Here is a 6,000-nt window from a genome sequence, read left to right as displayed (position 1 = left end):
GGCAACAGTATATAACATGCTTTTAAAAATGCCTCATTTCTTCTTTAAATAATCAAACTTAGAAGAGCATGACAGCCATTTCTTTCCTGTCTAAAATTCCAGTCAGCTCCTTTCTTTTCCTCTCCAGAGCAGAAGTGACAGTTAGAATCCGTTGGTCTCAGGGCCAGGTTAGCTGCAGCAGCCAATCAGAATCCTGGCTGGCTCAGCTAATCAGCTATTGTCAACAACAACTCCTTTCCAGTTAACTCACTTCTAACATGGAGTCTCTTTTTCATAATCCCTCACAGCTGTGAGTTTTCCGGGCTGTATGGCCATGTCCCAGAAGCATCCGAGAAAAACCGCGAAACAGCAAGTCCGCGAAAAGCAAACCGTGAAGAAGCGAGGGAACACTGAACAATATAACCCTCATATTCACAGGACTGGTACCCCGGATGCCATTTATCGATATCCAGCAATGTACATCCTCTCTTGGTGTTTTCTAAATCCAGCATGACTCTATGTTATTCTTGAATCAAACATTTTTCATTTCAATACAGTTCACTATTTTCCATAGTTTCATTACAGTGCCAAGTTAAAGTGTACTTTTAAAAAAACAATAAAGGCTTTTATGTCTAATATCTTTGTCCATTTTTTGAATGTACATGGCTTTAACCGTTTGGACAATGTTTTCAATTTGTTAGCTAGTTTCATAATATTATTAGACTGCACACTCATTAAGTCTGAATGCTTCACAATTTTAATTGTTTGAGTGTATTAGATTGTACAACACCATCGGAGTTCTTTGATCCACAGCAGGATTCAAATATTTGCATAAGTACGAGGGTTGAATGAAAAGTAATGCCTCCACCTTCGTAACTCCCAACAGACGGCAGTCCTGGTCTGCGGCAGGTACTGGCTTGTTCAGTAGACTCACCTCTATAGTTAGTTCCATTTGGCGGGAAGCCTTAGCATTGAACGGTTGTGTTGTTAAAGTGCGTAATATGGAACACTGCGCAGACGGGGAAGCCTTAGCATTGAACAGTTGTGTTGTTAAAGTGCGAAGTATGGAACACTGCGCAGACGGGGAAGCCTTAGCATTGAACGGTTGTGTTGTTAAAGTGCGAAGTATGGAACACTGCGCAGACGGGGAAGCCTTAGCATTGAACGGTTGTGTTGTTAAAGTGCGACGTATGGAACCCTGCGCAGACGGGGAAGCCTTAGCATTGAACAGTTGTGTTGTTAAAGTGCGAAGTATGGGACACTGCGCAGTCGGGGAAGCCTTAGCATTGAACAGTTGTGTTGTTAAAGTGTGAAGTATGGTCAGTCAAGGTGACTTAAGCAACATGCAGTCACTGAATTCTTGGCAGCAAAAGGTGTCACCCCAAAGGAGATTCATCAGAGAATGCAAGCTGTTTATGGTGATTCTGTTGATGTGAGTCCTGTGCATCGTTGGGCGAAGATGTTGAGGTGGGAACATCTGACTTTCTTGACAAACAAAGATTTGGACGTCCTTGTGTGCTTTGTGCATGGGTGCACATTGCATGTGGATGTATATATGCATTCTGTTGTACCTTCAAGTTTTGCACTATTGCCCTCAGTGACACTGCACAACTGAAGGTGTAACGAAATGCACATTTAAATCCATATGTAATGCACATGCATGCACAATGTGCATCCATATCTGATAATAATAATAATAATAATAATAATAATAATAATAATAATAACAACCGCACTACAAACTAGAGCTGACAGCTGGCACAACAAAACATTGCATGGAAAGTTCCTTGACAAAATTGAAGGAAAAGCTGATAAGGAGAAGACCTGGCTCTGGCTCACGAATGGGACCCTGAAGAAGGAGACAGAAGGCCTGATCCTTGCAGCCCAGGAGCAAGACATCAGGACAAAGGCAATTAAGGCCAAGATCGAAAAATCAGCTGATGACCCAAAATGCAGACTGTGCAAGGAAACCGACGAAACCATGGATCATATTCTCAGCTGCTGTAAGAAAATCGCACAGACAGACTACAAACAGAGGCACAACTATGTGGCCCAAATGATCAATTGGAACTTATGCCTCCAGTACCACCTCCCAGCAGCAAAGAACTGGTGGGATCACAAACCTGCAAAAGTATTGGAAAATGAGCACGCAAAGATACTGTGGGACTTCCGAATCCAGACTGACAAAGTTCTGGAACACAACACACCAGACATCACAGTTGTGGATTGAAACCCCTTTGATATGACATTTGTGTTAGACTTGAGCACACATTTCCCTTCCACCTCCTCCCAGGGATTCTGATTTCCGTGAATGATTTGTTAATCTTCTCCAGAATGCATGAGTTTTGGCTGTGCTACGGGAGACAGGATCTACTCCAAACTACTGAAACGGAGCAGCTTCACTGTTGTGAAACATGTATGGAAGAGTAGATGATAGATAGATAGATAGATAGATAGATAGATAGATAGATAGATAGATAGATAGATAGATGATAGAGATAGCTAGATTTGGGGCTTGCACTGAGTCGATCTTTTAGGAGGGGTTCAATTTTTCAACAAAACTTAGATAGACACCATAGGCCTCAGATTGCACGTTTTATTGTTCTATGATTTCATGTTGCTTCTGACATCAAAAAACATCCGGGCATCCCCTGAGCAATATCCTTGCAGACAGCCAATTCTCTCACACCAGAAGTGACTTGCAGTTTCACGGGGGGGGGGGGGATGTTGCTTCTGACTTATAATGACCCTCTCCTAAGGTGTTCTTCACCAAAATTGTGCAGAGTGGCTTTGCCATTACATAACTCTTGTTATGGGACTTGTTGTGGGACTTGTTCAAGGTTTCCATGGCTGTGCAAGGATTCAAACCCTGATCTCTGGAGGCCTGTTCCATCACTCAAAGCACTGTATCACACTGAATCTCTGCAGAGAAACTCAATGCCTGCCTAGGAAACCAAGAGCATTCCAGCCAAAATGGAAATACAATGCAGCATCTTAGTTATCTTCCCACAACCAAAATCCAATGGTTCTAAATCTTAGTCCAGGGTCTAGTCACTGATTCCCAAACTCTAGTCCTCCAAGTGTTTTGGACTTCAACTTCCAGTGGTCTCACCTAGTTTGGCTAATGGTCAGAGATGTTGGGAACAGAGGTCCAAAATGCCCGGAGCTCCAGAGTTTGGGAATAACAGCAATGGCACAGGGGATCTCTCTGTGGAAATTGTTCAGTTTTTTTACCAGAGTCTTCAAGCTTCATTGAAAATGTTTACATTGCTCTTGGTGTATTGTTTTCATTATCAGATTCAAAGGCAACCTTTGGGGAATTCCCTTTGAGATTTAGGAAGAAGAGCAATAAATTGCTATAATTTGGATAATTATAGAGACTCATCGGCCTCTGCAACCTTCTCAACTAAGGATGGCTCCGAGCGCAGGTGCCGAGCTTGGAACAAAACATGTTTACGCAAGACCACTAAAACTATAGAATAATATGGCAAGCAGCTATCAAAACAGAAGTGGAGTTTGGCCTGGCAACTGAAGCATGAACATAAGGAGCAGGACAAACTTAAATTCTACCCAAAGGCCTAATGAATGGACTGGATATATAATATGATCCATGTATCTGCAGGACCATTATCAACAGTTTCATTTATTCATATCTGAAAAAAATATCCTGTCTAAACATTGGTTAGGTCCTTCAACATAACTCCATGGAATCTGGGTGCCAGAAGTTCTTCATTTCAGTAGGGATCACTATTTTTCAGCAGTTTTGAATACCCACACAAGTCCAGGAATATATCCCCCATAGATATGGGGGTCACACTGTACAAGTCTTTCACAGAAACTTAGGATTTCAGGGAACCTTGCCTGAGAAACCCTGGCCTAACATTAAATCTTCCCTAGGTGAGGTGTCATAAACTGAAGTTCTCGGCGTGTAATAAATATGTAATACATACCGTATATACTCGAGTATAAGCCGACCCGAATATAGAATCATAGAATCATAGAATAGTAGAGTTGGAAGAGACCTCATGGGCCATCCAGTCCAACCCCCTGCCAAGAAGCAGGAAATTGCATTCATAGCACCCCCGACAGATGGCCATCCAGCCTCTGCTTAAAAGCCTCCAAAGAGGGAGCCTCCAACACAGTCCGGGGCAGAGAGTTCCACTGCTGAACAGCTCTCTGTCCCAGTGAGGAAGTTCTTCCTGATGTTCATGTGGAATCCACTTTCCTATAGTTTGAAGCCACTGTTCCACGTCCTAGTCTCCAGGGCAGCAGACTCAGCTGAGAGTGTGCACTCTTTTCTCAGATTGCCTACTCTTATCTTAGATAGCCTTAAAAACCTGTGTCTGTTGGACTCTTTACTTTTAAAAACCTGAGTCTGTGATGATTCTTGAGTGTGGGCTAACTGTAATTAAGGCTTGCTGCTCTGCTGTTGTTTGGAAGCTGAGGCAAGGCTATTGTTATTGAAAGTGTTGACTTCCTGTTGAAGCTTTCTGAGCCAAGGCACCTGATTTTACCACAAAAAGAAACTGGGAAAACATTGACTCCAGTATAAGCCGAGGGTGGTACATTTCAGAAATAAAAATAGATACCAATAAAATTACATTAATTGAGGCATCAGTAGTTAAATGTTTTTGAATATAAAGCTCAAATTTAAGATAAGACTGTCCAACTCTGATCCAATCATTATTCTCATCTTCTTCAATGTAAATGTGCTTATGTATCCTTTTAATAATAATAGAGTAAAATAATATATGTAATAATAATAATAAATACAGGAAAATAATACATATAATAATAAATAGAGTAGAATAATAAATGTAATAATAATAATAAGATCAGATTGAAATAATAAATCTATTAATAATAATAAAAAATAGAGTAAAAGAAATGTAATAGTAGCAACAATAATAGAGTACAATAATAAATGTAATAATATTATTTATTTATTATTTATTTATTTAATACATTTATATACCGCCCTTCTCACCCCGAAGGGGACTCAGAGCGGCTTAAAAATTAAATTTACATACAATATTATATTATTAGCATAGCACAAAACTGGCAATAAATTACTATATTGTACTATATCAATATATTGTAATATTATTATTAACATTACATGTAATATATAATATATAATTAATATTATTATATTGTATTATTAGTATTATATTGTAATATAATACTAATAATAATAGAGAAAAATAATAAATGTACCATATATTCTCGAGTATAAGCTGACCCAAATATAAGCCAACCAGAATCCTCACCCGAGTATAAGCCGAGGGGGGGTTTTTTAGTCCTAAAAAAAGGGCTGAAAAACTAGGCTTATACTCGAGTATATACAGCAATACACTTTATTTATATCCCGCTTTATCTCCCCGGAGGGACTCAAAGCGGATTACAGTATACTCATATAAGGCCATCATCAATGCCTTTTTACGCAATGAATAACGACATGCAACACACAGACAAGGATAAAGGCCTTCCCCCTTTTCATCTCCGGCGTCTGGAGGCGATGCTCAATTCCATGCATGCGGAGTGCTCTCGTTCAATTTTTCCATGCCGAGGAGCCTGTTGTCCGTAGACATCTCTAATCATGTTGCCAGCATGTCTGCATGGGATGCCCTCCCAGGCGGTACCTATTGATCTACTCACATTGCATGCTTTCGAACTGCTAGGTTGGCAGAAGCTAGGGCCAACAGCGGGAGCTCAGCCCGACTCGCAACTTTGAACTGCATCATAGGGCCATGTGAAAGGGCCATGGCTCTGCACACAACATCCATTTTTTCACCAATTGGTGCATACACATTCAACACTCGGTTTCTCCTAGTTTGTGGGCTCTTCCTTATGAATAACTTCTGTCTTCTTGGCCTCCCCTCTGATGTTACAGTCTGTCTATCAATCATTAGCACTGTTTCATCTTCCCCTGGAAGGTACAATGATGTTAAGTTGGCATTTATCAATCTGGTCCAGTGTTTCCCAAATGTTGATCTTCCAAGTGTTTTGGGCTTCAGCACC

This window comes from Anolis carolinensis, chromosome 2, assembly GCF_035594765.1.
Source record: "Anolis carolinensis isolate JA03-04 chromosome 2, rAnoCar3.1.pri, whole genome shotgun sequence".
Taxonomy (NCBI): domain Eukaryota; kingdom Metazoa; phylum Chordata; class Lepidosauria; order Squamata; family Dactyloidae; genus Anolis; species Anolis carolinensis.
This window is presented reverse-complemented; position numbering follows the sequence as displayed.